The sequence below is a fragment of the Macaca nemestrina genome, chromosome 13 (assembly GCF_043159975.1).
Source record: "Macaca nemestrina isolate mMacNem1 chromosome 13, mMacNem.hap1, whole genome shotgun sequence".
NCBI lineage: Eukaryota > Metazoa > Chordata > Mammalia > Primates > Cercopithecidae > Macaca > Macaca nemestrina.
Window position 1 is genome coordinate 77,152,487 of NC_092137.1, and position 13,839 is coordinate 77,166,325.

The following is a 13,839-nucleotide window of genomic DNA, read 5'->3' on the forward strand; positions in this document are numbered from 1 at the left end:
TAACATCCAATTGAAATCCAAACTGGAGCCATTTATACATATTTAGGCTCTCTTTCTCATCGTATCCAACTGGGGACCATGGAATTAATACATTTTCTTAAGATCCTCTAAGGTGCAGTTCTCCTTGTCTTTCTGCATTATCCTAAAGGACCACGACTACTGAAATGGAATCCAGGCAACTCCAAATTAATCTGTGTCTTTGGATTGCATACTGGTTAAACTCCTTTCACCCCTTCAGTTCTTTTAACCACCCTTCTCTGCCCTGCATTGTGTCCAAGGAGGCTTGCTCTATGACTACATTCCTTCATCACTTTCCCTTGCTGTCTGACTTTGATTCATTTCTGTAAGTGAGAGGCACCCGGTGGCAATAGGAGAGGTAGTATTTGTTCCTTGCCAATCATTCCTGCCTTGTAACTGGTTTCTGCTACAGTAGTAGTTGTCAACCTGTTGCAATTTTGCCTCCTAGGGAAGTTTTAGCAGTGTCTGGAGACATTTTTGGTTGTGGAGACTGAGGTCTACTGGCATCTAGTGGGTAGACGCAAGGGGTGTTTCTAATCATGATACAACGTGCAGAATACCTTCTACCCCCAAGGAACAAAGAACTATCTGATCTAAAATGTCAAAAGTGCAGCTGTGGAGAAACCCTAGGCTATAAATATAGATCTTGTTAGATGAGCCCTCTAGACAATCCGTCCTTCGCAGCTACAGCTCCTACCTAGATCTGATAACCCTGCATCTTCACTTTATCTCTTCAGGCCAAGTGGAGTGGTAAGAGCTTCCTGTTGTTTCTGTTTGAATTCTTCACCACCCTTTGCAGATCCTCCCCTTAACACTGCTTCTATTTCTACAAAATTCTCTTTATTAAATTCTCTTTTTATTCAAACTTTTGAGTGTACAGTATTTCTTTCTGGGACTTTGACTGACATATAGTTTAGGCACACATGCAGCAACTTATATGGATGTTTAACATCATCTTAATTTGTGTATTACAATAGAGGTGGAATGACAAACTTCTTTCATCTGTACTAATTGCTAACATTTATTGAGTGATCTCTCTCTGCCACCCATCTTTATGAGTACTTTATGTGAATTGAAAACTCATTTAGTGTTCACAGCAATGCTATAATTTGGGTAGTAATATGATTCCCATTTTAAAAACGGTAACATTGAGGCACAAATGTGAAATGACTTGCCCAAGATCACATACTGGAAGTGGTTCTTAAGCCTTGTGCTCAACTACTATCTCATGTAGATACTCTGCCTGCAGAAATAACCCACTCTATAATATCTACAACACAAAAAGCTAAAGTTGGCTCTAGTTTATCATCCAAGTGTGCATCACAGATTTTCAGGGTGGCATTCAAGGGAAGTCTTGATGGCAATCCATGCTCCCACTATACATAGCATTTCATTTTCTCTTTCTTTTTCTTCTTTTCCTTAACTTCTTTCCTCCTGTCCTGCTTCCTTTTTTCTCTTCCTTTGTTCCTTCTTTATTTTTACATGCCTCTTTATGTCTACTCTTGCCTATTTTTGCAAAATGTAGGTTTGTCTCTGGCACCTGAATGTTAACATGGAATGGGTTCCGTCTTTTGAGTCAGAATGACACTCAAACCATCAGAAACAGAAAGAATCTATGAAATATTAATTATGCCTATTCCTGGGATTTAATGAAATCTTAGGCATAAAATCATTTAAACATTAATTTTATAAGTGCCAGTGCCTTGAAATGACAATATAAGCCAATTTCATAAGAAATTTGTGACATAGAATCAATTGATTCTTAAAGACTATACTTAGGAAACAGAAAAAGCAGGTTTTAATTTATGTGCATATTATATAGAGATAGAATCTTTTTAAAAAGACAAAGTGATATAATTTATGTAAGGCCTTTGGTTTGAAAATATAAAATGTTGCTATTTGAAAGTAATAGCTTCTCTCCTCTAAGAAATTATGACAATAGAGGAAAAGTATGTTGGTTGCTTTACATGCAACAATTCTAAGACTGGTAACTTCTACCCATTTTTCATTACAAATACACACAACACTTAATATTGAAAGCTGAGTCCAGCCGACACTATGATAAATTGATGCCTTGGTGGATGAGTGAAATCAGACTTTTTTCTTAGAATAAATATTGGCTTTTCATTAGGTCAATTCAGAGTTTAAAGCAGCATGCAGAAGAACTACCTAGGAAGTGATGGCTTTTTCAAAGAGGTTTAAATACTCCTTCTAGAGATATACAAATTATCCATGCTTGCAGAAAACATTTTTTCCCCAATTTCTATGTCTAATTGAGAGAAAGCACAACATAAATGTCCTAAATTTATATATGGAAAGAGTTAGGACTGGAAGTTTATGATTGTTAATTCGAAGAGCTCTTCTATTTTGTCCTCTTATAGGTACAAATATATTCTCAAAAATTAGGAAAATAAAAAATCCCTTATTATTGATGGCAACTTTCTCTAAATATCTTTCATGCAGTGTGAGAACAAACATATTCTCACTAGGCATTGCAGAGACTTCACTGAAATTAGATCTGATTCCTCCTGCATGAAACCGTTAAAGATTTCTGAAGGATTCAGAGAGATGAATTGCCTTTTTCATTATTTGTAGGGTATAGAATATGCTGGGGACATGCTATATTGAAATTCACATAAAACTGACACAAAGAAATGTCTTCTCTTGATGTACACATCTCTCTAGTTAGTGTTATGGAGAGGTTTGAACAAAGATATCAAATGAAGCATCTTGTGGCACAGTTTAAGAAATGACTCATCTTTCTTTGAGGGCCTCCTCATAATCACTAAATAGTTTTAGGAACAGTGGGGCCATAAAGAATGTATTTCAGTTCATGGCCACAAAAAGAGGCAGGTGAAGGTCATTAACATCTTTATAAGACAAGAAGGAACGTTCTGCTTCCTTGATTTCATAAACTGCCACCACTATTTAAGGAACTCCTATTTATTTATACTAAATCTACCCTGAAAAACACACAGAAAAGTGGTTTCTAATGATTCCACTATGTTCTTGTTCCCAATCACATGTAGGACTAGAAAAATGTCCTGATAAATAAAACGAAGAAATTAATTCAGAAGATATTTAAAGCCTGCCTTTGCCTTATTCTGTGTTTTCTGTGAACACAAACTTCTCTGTTGGGAGTAGTTGACAATGATAATATAAGCTAAGCTGTGAAAATAATTAGATGAAGTTTGGATTTGAGACGTCTCAAAAGCTCATTTGCAACTAAAAAAACAACCAAAAAATAATAACAAAAACAATAACAAGTTTGTTAAAATCCTGTGCTCAGTATGCCCAATGTTCTTTATCACATTGGTCCACCTAGTGTAATTCACTTGACCTAGGATTTTATTAGAAATGCAAACTCTCATGTCTGACCCCAACATACTGAATTCGTATCAGCGTTTTAACAGGACCTCCCACATGACTCGTATTTATATTAAAGTGTGCGAAGCACTGCTTTACCGATCAGTCGTTCCATGGTAATTATCTATCAGAATGGAAATTGTATTTTTCATAGGAAAAATAGCAGCCCTAAGTTTCTGTCATGCCTAGATAAAAAAGGGCATTATAACAAAAAATAATATCTTTTTTTTCAGAATGCTGAGAAGTGGTTCTTCCACATCAGCAGCAATGGCGTCAACTATAAACTCCTTAGAAATATAAATCATTTATCCCCATCCCGACCTACTCTATCAAACCTCTGGGCTTGGGCCCAGGAATCTGTTTGAGCAGACCTGACATTATTCTAATACATACTGTTGCTTTGAGCGTGGGAGAGGAAGACTCACCAGATGTAGTCAATCAGTCTGAAAGTCAATTGACTAGAGTTACCAAATAAGAGGAAAATGTAAATTTCAAAAAGGGGCTTAGATGGAAAATGGACTTTTTTCACGAACAATGCCAAGTTTTAAAGGACTGATATTATAATACATGTGAAATAGACTATGATTGCTGCATTTTCTCTAATGTCATAAATCCTAGTCTTTCAAAACTCACACAAAATATTAGTCCCTACAGGAAACTCATTTCTTGACAAGAGTAACTTTTTGGTTTTTTGAACTCCTATCTCCATCATCTGTATTGACCATGTGGTGACTTTTCCTTTCCAATAATTGTTACCAGGGACCACAGAGGAACTGCCTTCTGGAGTAGTGTAATGTTCTAGAGGGTAAGGTTTTTGTCTTGTAGCTATGTAACCCCCAGCCACCTCGGACTATATCTGCAACACAGTTAATATCAAATATGTGTTTTCTATTTAAATGTTTTTTAGTCTTTAGTTTTGGGATGAAAAGGCCAGCTTTTTTGGTCTGTTTCTGATTTGGAGGTCATTTTAATTCTTTTTAAAAGATGAGTAACTACCTGGAAAATATATTGAGGTCTCTTGATTAAAAGTAAAAGCTATGTAAAATACATCTCCTTTTACATATTAAGCATTCTTTTAAAAACCACCAACAAAGTCACAGAAGGTCTTTCTCCCCCCAGTAGTACAATTGAAACATTTGACATAACATAAAATATGTCTCCATTTTCATGCATTTAAATTTCTAATTGTTTCTCGATCCCTTGGAGAGCTTTTCTAGGTCAACTAAGTACTCACACTGTGCTACACATTCCAAGAGTCCAAGTTAGCCTTTTCTCTGTAATCCTCAAAAAATAGAATGCTAGTACATGCTCCTCATTTATACAATTGTTAGAAAAGATCCTAGGAAGAATTTGATTATTTGACTGTCAAATGCAAGCCCTGGCAGCTGTTAGATGTCTGGTTAATGATGTTATTCCTAGCTCCTTAATATTTAATATTTACCTCTTCTTCTACTTTAGTTTCTAATCCAGATTTAATCCTGAAATAAAACTTTTTAAAGATAACAAATTGTTGAAAATATAGTGACATGATCACTGATTCCTCACTTTCAATTCAAAGAAATGATTAAAGGAAGAAAAAGATGAGGGTAGAGCCACAGGAGTAGGAATCGCTGTATCAGCTCTTTGGAAACAGTATCAAGTCCCATTCATGTCCCATGACCTTAGAGGATTTCCGTGAGATTTAATGCAGCAGGAACCAGATAGAAGAAAGAAAACAATGGCTGACTCAGAACTACTTTGTCTGATTTAGATAATATTGAAGCAAAATCCCATGAAAATGACCTTGTTCGTAAGAATGAGGAATGGAGGTGAGGTGGGACAGTAGCAAGGGCTCCAGGAGGAATCCCTTTAACCACTGAATTCCCACAGCTTTTATAAGTAGCTGCCCGGAGGAGCTGACGCTTAGCATTGCCTTTGCTTTGGACAGTTTTGGCTAAAACAGTTGCCTGAAGCAGCAAGAAGGCTGCGTGCTGTACCTCAAATTCTTGCCAGGTGAACGGAAAACAAACAAACAAACAACAAAACAAAACAAAACAAAAAAACATCAGTTTAAGGCTGGCCTGGAAAGCCCATCAAAGGTGGAGATGAACCAAAACTGCAGGCAGAGGATCTTTCTCCTCACATACCCAAGGGACTGGTCCATTCCTTTGCCTATAATACTGTAGAGTTCTTGATTCAACAGCCCCTTCAACCAACCTCACATCCTGAAGGGCTCTAACTCTATGTGACAATGAGGAATTTGAGGGACACTTACCCAGGTGATTTTTGAGGAAAGTTGCAGTCCAGTGATTCTCTTATCAAAAAGAGAGGGATAACAACCCAAAATAAACATCAAAACATAGGGAGTAGGTATGAGACAAATGCCAAGATTTAAGGGAATTATGTAAGAACAGTGTTATGGACTGAATGTTGTATCTCCCCAAATTTCTATGTTGAGATTGTAACACCCAGTTCGATGGTATTAAGAAGTAAGATCTTTGGGAGGTAATTAGATCATAAGGGTGGAGCTCTCATGATGGGACCAGTGCCCTTATCAAAGACACCCAGAGAGCTCACTCACTCTACTCTTTTCCACCAAGTGCAGACACAATGAGAAGACGGCCATCCGTAAACCAAGAGGAGGACATCAGATCAGCCACCATTTCGATCTTGAACTTCCCAGGCTCCAGAAATGTGAGAAATATTTTTTTTTTTATTAAAGCCACCCAGTCTAGGGTATTTTTTTGTTATAGCAGCCTGAACTGACTACGACAAATTAAATGGGAAGTAAGTAGTGATACACAAAGAGAATAGGAAACTGAGCAATGTCTAAATAAAAGTTGTTAGTCTAGTACTAAATTAATACAAAATAAATGTTGAAATATGTTAAAAAAATCATAACCTAGTTATAAAACTGAACGTGATGGTCTCAATTTGACCAACCTTTGGACAGGTTGTTTTTTCAGTCTGTAAGCCCCTGACTTCCATTATTTCAAAGGCGCATTAACATAGAAAACTTACAATCTGAATTACTTTCTCCACTCCTTTGAGATACAATAGTGCCCACTTATTCACATTTCTGCTTTTTGGGGATTCAGTTACTCTCAGTATAGTACGATAAGACATTTTGAGAAAGAGACTGCAGTTGTATAACTTTTATTATGGTCTGTTGTTATAATTGTTTGATTTTATTAGTGATTGTTGTTAATCTCTTACTGTGACTAATTTATAAATTAAACTTTATCATAGGTATAGAATATACAGGAAAAACATAGTATATATAGAATTGTGGTCTACAACCATATCACCCTGTGTGCACCTGATCTCATCTGATCTCAAAAGCTAAGGCAGGGTAGGGACTATTTAGTACTTGGATGGGAGTCTGGTACTGTCTATGGTTTCAGTCACCCATTAAGGGTCTTGGAATATATCCCCCAAAGATAAGGAGGACTACTGTGTGTCTTTTCCCTAACTCTTGCCAATCTTACAAACCAGGAATATCTTTCTCAAGGACCTGGGAAACATCTCTTTGAAATGTAATAATCAGGAATAATGGTGCATCTATCTTCCAGTCTCTGGGAAATGATAGGAGCCTAATTTCCATAAGCACCAAGTAGCAAACACAGATGGCCTAATCACATTTATCATCCTCCACCATAATGGCCTCCAGTAGTTTTTCACTAGCTCAGTCCAGGGCTTAAATACGTTTCTGCCTTTGCTTCCAGCAAAGTTCTATTTAATTTTTCTCTCTTATTCCAATAGTCTTAAATAAACTCTTTCTTGCCATTTAACTTTATTCAGTGCAATTCTTCTTTGACAACACACATAACATTTCAGTAAAAGCTAGTATATTACGCAGTATATATGTGAAAAAGTAAAATCAAACATTTTTCATTATGATTTCATATAGTAAAGTGATATCATTCTAGAAGTTGAATTTAAAGAAAAATGTTAATTTTAGATAAAGAGATTCAAAGCAAAGGAATAACTAAAAACAAAAAATAAATAATAAATAATTAAAATTCCCCTTAAAATAATAATTTAAAAATAAATTTAAAATTTCCTAAGATACAATCTTTACACAGAAAAACACATTAATGAAATATATAAAACCGAAAACATTTTAGGAAGAAGTAAACAAATAGAAATCTAAAGAGAAATTGAACAATTCCTCAAAGTTTTTGGCATTTTTTTTGACCATGTGGTCAAATTACGAATAATGGTAGCAGAGGTTTGATCCTGGAATCAATAAATTTTATTTACCTGGTATAACATATTTCCAGAATTCTTAAATTCCATTAATGATAAATAAATCTTCAATTTGAGATAATTATAGCTGTTTGAGAAAAAAATATATAGCCGATCTTTGAACAATGTGGGGATGAAAGGCACCACAGTCAAAATCCATGTATATCTTCTGACTACCCCAAAACTTAGCTACTAATAGCTTACTTTTGACTGGACGTTTTACCAAGAACATAGTCAATATATATTTTGTATATTGTATGCATTATATGCTGTATTCTTACAATAAAGTAAGCTAAAGAAAAGATAACATTATTTTATTTTTATTTTTTATTTTTTTTAGATGGAGTCTCGCTCTGTGGCCAGGCTGGAGTGCAGTGGTGCAATCGTGGCTCATTGCAACTTCTGACTCCCTGGTTCAAGTGATTCTGCTGCCTCAGCTTCCCTAAGAGCTGGGATTACAGTCATGCATCACCACACCCAGCTAATTTTTGTATTTTAGTAGAGACGGGGTTTCACCATGTTGGCCAGTGTGGTCTCAATCTCCTGACCTCGTGATCCACCTGCCTCGGCCTCCCAAAGTGCTGGGATTACAGGTGTGAGCCACCATGTGCAGCCAAAAAAAGAGAACATTATTAAGAAAATCAAAAGAAAGACAATATATATTTTGTATTCATTAAGTGAAAATGGATTATGATAATAAGCTTCATCCTTATTATCTTCATGTTGAGTAGGCTGAGGAGGAGGAACATGAGGAAGGGTTGGTTTTGCTGTCTCAGGGGTGGCAGAGGCGGAAGAGGTAGAGGAGGTGGAAGGAGAGGCAGGCGAGTCAGGCACATTCCATGTAACTTTATGGAAACACATCATAATTTCTGTCTGACATTTTTGCTTTCTAATTTTTCCAAAAATATTTCTATATAGTACCAATATTATTTCCACTGTTTGCATAAGTTTCAGTACTTGTATCATAGGAGTGTTCATGCAGTAAACAAAGTCAAAGTTAGTCTTAAATAATTGAAATCCTTTTGCCAGATTGTCTAATGTAAATTTGTTTTCTGGAACTGCTTCTTCTATGTCTTCTTCTGTAGCAGGTACTTGTTCAATAGCACTCATCTCCATAAAGTTGTCTTCTTTTAATTCCTCTAGTGTGATGTCTATTAGCTCTTTAATTTCTCCACATCTTGAAACCCTCCCCTGACTTTTTGCATATCCACAGTCTCTTCATGATTTCTTTCATTGGCTCTATCATGAATCTTATTAATTCATTCACAACATTTAGACATTGTTTCTTCCAGCAGGCATTTATTGTTTTGGGCTTGATGGCTTTTGCAGCTTCTGCTGTAACTAGCATGACATTTTCAATGGTGTAATCCTTCCAGACTTTCATAATGTTCTATTATGGTTCTCTTCCACAACATTGGCCATCCTTTCTATATAGTACCATGTGTAATGAGTCTGAAAGGTCATTATGATCCCCTGATCTAGAGATTGAATCAGAAATGCATTTGAGGGCAAGTAGACCATGTAGATGCCTTTGGTGCTGAACTCATGAGGTTCTGGGCAGCCAGGGACATTGTTCGATATCAAAATAACTCCAAAGGGCAGTTCTTTACTGGCAAGGTATTTTTTGGCAATAGGGATAAATCATCAATAGAATCAATTTAGAAAAAGAGTTCTTGTTGTAAAACAGACCTTCCTGTTTTACAACCAAAAGACTGGCAGCTGGTGTTTATCTTTTACCTTCAAGGCTCAGGAGTCAGCAGCTTTATAGACGAGTACCCTACTGATCATAAATCTGCATACATTTGCACGAAACAGTAGAGTTAGCCTATCCATTTCTATGTTAAATCTTGGTGCTCATTTCTCTTCCTTATTAATAAATTTCCTTTGTGGCATTTCTATGTTTCTCCTGAAGAGGGCAAATTTTTATCTGCATTACTCAGGTAAATATTTTTTCTCCTCAATGGTTTTCAAAAATTGTATCTGAAAACTCATCTGCTGCCTCTTGATCATCAGAAGCTGCTTCTGCTGTTAGAATATCTTGATATTTTTAAAAAGCCAAACCTCTTTCTAAAATTATCAAACCATCCTTTGCTGACATTAAAAACCCAAGCTTTAGATCTTTCACCTTCCTTTTGCTTTAAGTTGTCATAGAGTGACTTCATTTTTTCTCAAATTATATTAGAGTTCATATGTATGTCTTTCTTATAGAAATCTTGCACCTGCATACAAGCTCCATTTTAAATAAAAGATAAAATGATATTTTGCAAAACGTGTAAGATTTTTGGGCCTGCTGATGTAGCTGCAGTGATGGCTTCACAAATTTCCTTTTCTTTTTTTACAGTGGTCCTTATGCTGGATTCATTTATCTTGAAATGTCAGGCAACTACAGCTACGGATCTAAATCTACAGTACATATCAAGCAATTTAGCATTTTCTTGTAATTTTATGACTTTTCTTTGCTTGGGAGATGTTCCAGCATCACTAATGGTGCTTTCTTTGGGTCCCATGATGTTATTTAAGGTTTACAATATTGCACTAAACATGTTTTAAGCAGATATTCACAACACTTGAGCTCACTGCAATAGCAATAGGAGGTGACTATGAAATTATTACAGCAGTACAGTAATAAATTCCTATTGGTAATTTTATGCAGTTAATGATTTAACACTGCATCTTTACATTTGTTTACATTTCTTTAAACTTCAAATGATGCCCTGTACAGTCTGTGCTTTTTTGCTTACATTTTGATACCTTTTAACTTTTTATATTTGTGTACAGTTTATGGTAGTAAATGATAAAATAGACTAGTATCTACATATATTTTGTACATTCATGATATACTTAACTTTTTCTGATTTTTTTCTATTTTTACACTTTGCATTTTCAAATCATCATAAGTGTCCAATTTTTCAACATATTTGTTAAAGAAATCCACAGATAAGTGGATCAACACAGTTAAACCTGTGTTGTTCAAGGTTCAACTGTTCAACACATAAAAGTACATTACATTGATTTTAAATTACTTATTTCAGAAAATTTAAATTGCTATTGGGGAAGTAGTTTAAATTATAGAGTGCTTTTTAGAATTAATAAAAGACCATATAGCAAATTGCTTGAAGCTTTTATTCAAAGATTGCAGATTTCTTAAAAATTCCTTTTAATCTTTATTCCTGTTCAGCCACATATATATAAAAAGCTGAACACACACACCTTAGAGATATACATGCTTAGGTGCAGGAAGTGTTACAGTACAAGAATATTCATACAAGCATTACTTACAAAATGATCAGAGTTAATTAATATTGGGAAGAATTCATATTCCACCAATATTGAATGAATAAATATATCACATTATTTTCCTCACCACCATGACTCCTATCCCATAGTAAGAAGTAAGCTAAATGTTGTGTTTTCATCAGGTTATGTTGGTGATATTTGGGAATCCACCTTTCCATATGTGAAAACAATGCTAATTTTACACATAATTAAATTAAAGGCAAATAATGGTTGGAAAAGTCATTTGTGTTTTATTTAGTATATTTTTAAAAACTTTTTCTTAATAGTAAAATATACATAACATAAAATTTACCATTTTAATCACATTTAAGTGTACAGTTTTGTGGCATGAAATACATTTACTTTGTTGTGCCACATCATGACCATCTACCTCCAGAACTCTTCATCTCAAACTGAAACTCTATACCCGTTAAGACATAACTCCCCATATTCTCCCTCCCTGGCCCATGGCAAACACCTATTTAGTGTAAATTTTGAATTAACATGCTAATGTGAAAAGTTTCTCTGAAACTAAACTAGGAAATTAATTGATTTAATCCTGAATTAAAACGAATTCAGGGTTAAAACTCAGGTTACTGAATTTACAAATTTTACAATATCATTTGGCAACCGTATTTCCCATACAAATCTTTTGCTCCACTTGGATATTTCTTGCAAGTACTTTGCTTATCTGACATCAGAGAAGTAGAAAATAAATTCAACAGCGCTGTATATTTTAATTGCAATGTTTAATTATGAACATTTCAGAGTAAGATGGGAAAAGAATGTGTATGACTTGACAGCATAAAATAATCATAATAAAACGGCTTGGTAATGTCCAGATTATTCATTAGTAAAAATGTAGAATTGGAGGGTTAACAAAATGTTTAATGTTAAACGAGTTGTTCCTTGAATTTTCTGTTTTATTGTGAAAATGAGAAAATATAAATAATTATTTTTGGAAAATTATTTTTAAATAAAATTTTGTATTTTGAGCTAAAATAATCCCCAAATTTGTGATACATTAATATTCATCTGTTTTAACATTCAGTGGTGGCTATACTTGTATTACACACACAAAAAGGAAGCATAGGTACCACTAGATTAATGTTTTTGAGAAATAGTCCAATTTCTTTTATTAAATACATTATTCAGATAAATAAATTATAGTACATTAATCCATGCTTTATAATCCTATGCATACTTTGAAAATTATTATGGAAAAGCATACTTAATGTCATGAGAAAATGTTCATATATATAGTCAAATGGGTGCAAGATTGCTGTAAGAAAGGCATACATATGGACTACAATTACCATGCTCCCATTAAAATAATTCAAACACACACAAGTACGTGTCTACATATATAGAGATACATGAATGCTGTGTTTTTCTCACTGAGTGATAAGATTAAGCTGATATTTAGATTTCTCTTTTTGTTACCTTATAAAGTAAATAAACACAATATTTTCAAACTAAAGTATCCTATGGAATTTCACTTATTTAAGTTGTATTTACTATGGGGTACCACTGATTTTGAAATGATCAATGTAATGTTCTCTTTATTTCATGCATGAATAGCTTCCTAAGATCTTATTAATATCATTTTTACACGTCTGAACACCTTTATAAAATACCATAACAGTGCTGACCAGTAATGTTCAAGATTGAATTCTTTTTGTTTGGTTTTTATTTATTTGTTTTCACAAAAATGAAATACTAAGACAGTTAAGTAAATATGCCTTAAAGGAAACTAACTGTTCAAACCAGCATGTAGTGAATGCTTTGATTGTGGAATCAATTATTTTGCACAAAATTAATTCAATTCAAATAGAGATTCACAATAAACTGAGTGACAGATTGCATTTTAGAATTTATCACATCAATTTAGGACTTTCATTTTATTCTATTTTATCCAAATTTCATATGGACAACTTTCTGTAGTTGTCACTCTTATAACATGGCTGTATGAACATTCAATCTAGTCTGCAGTAGGAATAAACTATTTAGATGTCAGTCCTCTAAAGATATCTTGCTACACTGATCTTGAAGAAGGAAGTACAAACAATTAATTAAAAATGCTGCTATTGTGTTTATATTGGCATTTGCCATTGAATAGCCTGCATAAAATGTAGGAATGAAGACTTTAATAATTGATTTGCAGTATTTGTAATGAGAAAACAATTTTCTCAAATGTGGGACTACAATTTCCCTCCTCAAATAAAAGCACATTAAACAAGTTCTGATAAAATTAATAATAAGAAGGATTAAGCAAAATAGAGCATCAACTTATAACAATGTACTTCATAATCTTATATGTGTATTTATTAAACTAACTCAGGAGCACTTCCAATAAAGGCACGTTTAATGAGAGTGAATTTTACTTGAAAATGAAAAGCAGATCATATGTTAGATCATTTGGGTATGTCAGTCTCAAATCAACTTTTTAGTGGTAATCCAGGAAGGATCTTAAATTTAACATAGAAGATGTTTCTAGTGTTTAGATTTTCTCCCAGTAATTTAACCTGAACATATGTTTGTAATAGTATTCTTCATAAAAGCCCATAAGTAGGGTAAGTAGCTAGATAGTATATGTTAAGATATTAAAATAATACTTTTTCACCCTTCTCATATTTGTATAATTAACATGTTGTCAATATTTAGGGGAAAATAAAATTGATTTTTATGTGTGAGAAGCTTAATAATCCATACTTAAACTGATAGCATGGCTTTAAGCCATCATGTTCTTGATTTTATTTAAAAAGATGCATATTTTAAAAGACAAAGATCAGCCAGACCTATATAGTTGACCACGGAAGAAAATGCCTTGCCTGTAGGCCAACCACAAACAAAATGAGCAATGGGTAGAAATATCTGCAGCAAAAGGTAATCAACTGCACTTGACTGACTTCTGAACAATATGCAATTTATCTCAATGATACCTAGCTGCTC

At 34.1% G+C, this 13,839-nt stretch overlaps 1 protein-coding gene across 3 annotated transcripts in view; it reads right to left on the reverse strand.

Moving 5' to 3' along the window:
- LOC105465328 (leucine rich repeat transmembrane neuronal 4) overlaps window positions 1–13,839 on the reverse strand; it is a 780,577-nt gene that overhangs the window by 25,881 nt on the left and 740,857 nt on the right. The gene's annotated exons all lie outside the window — the stretch shown is intronic.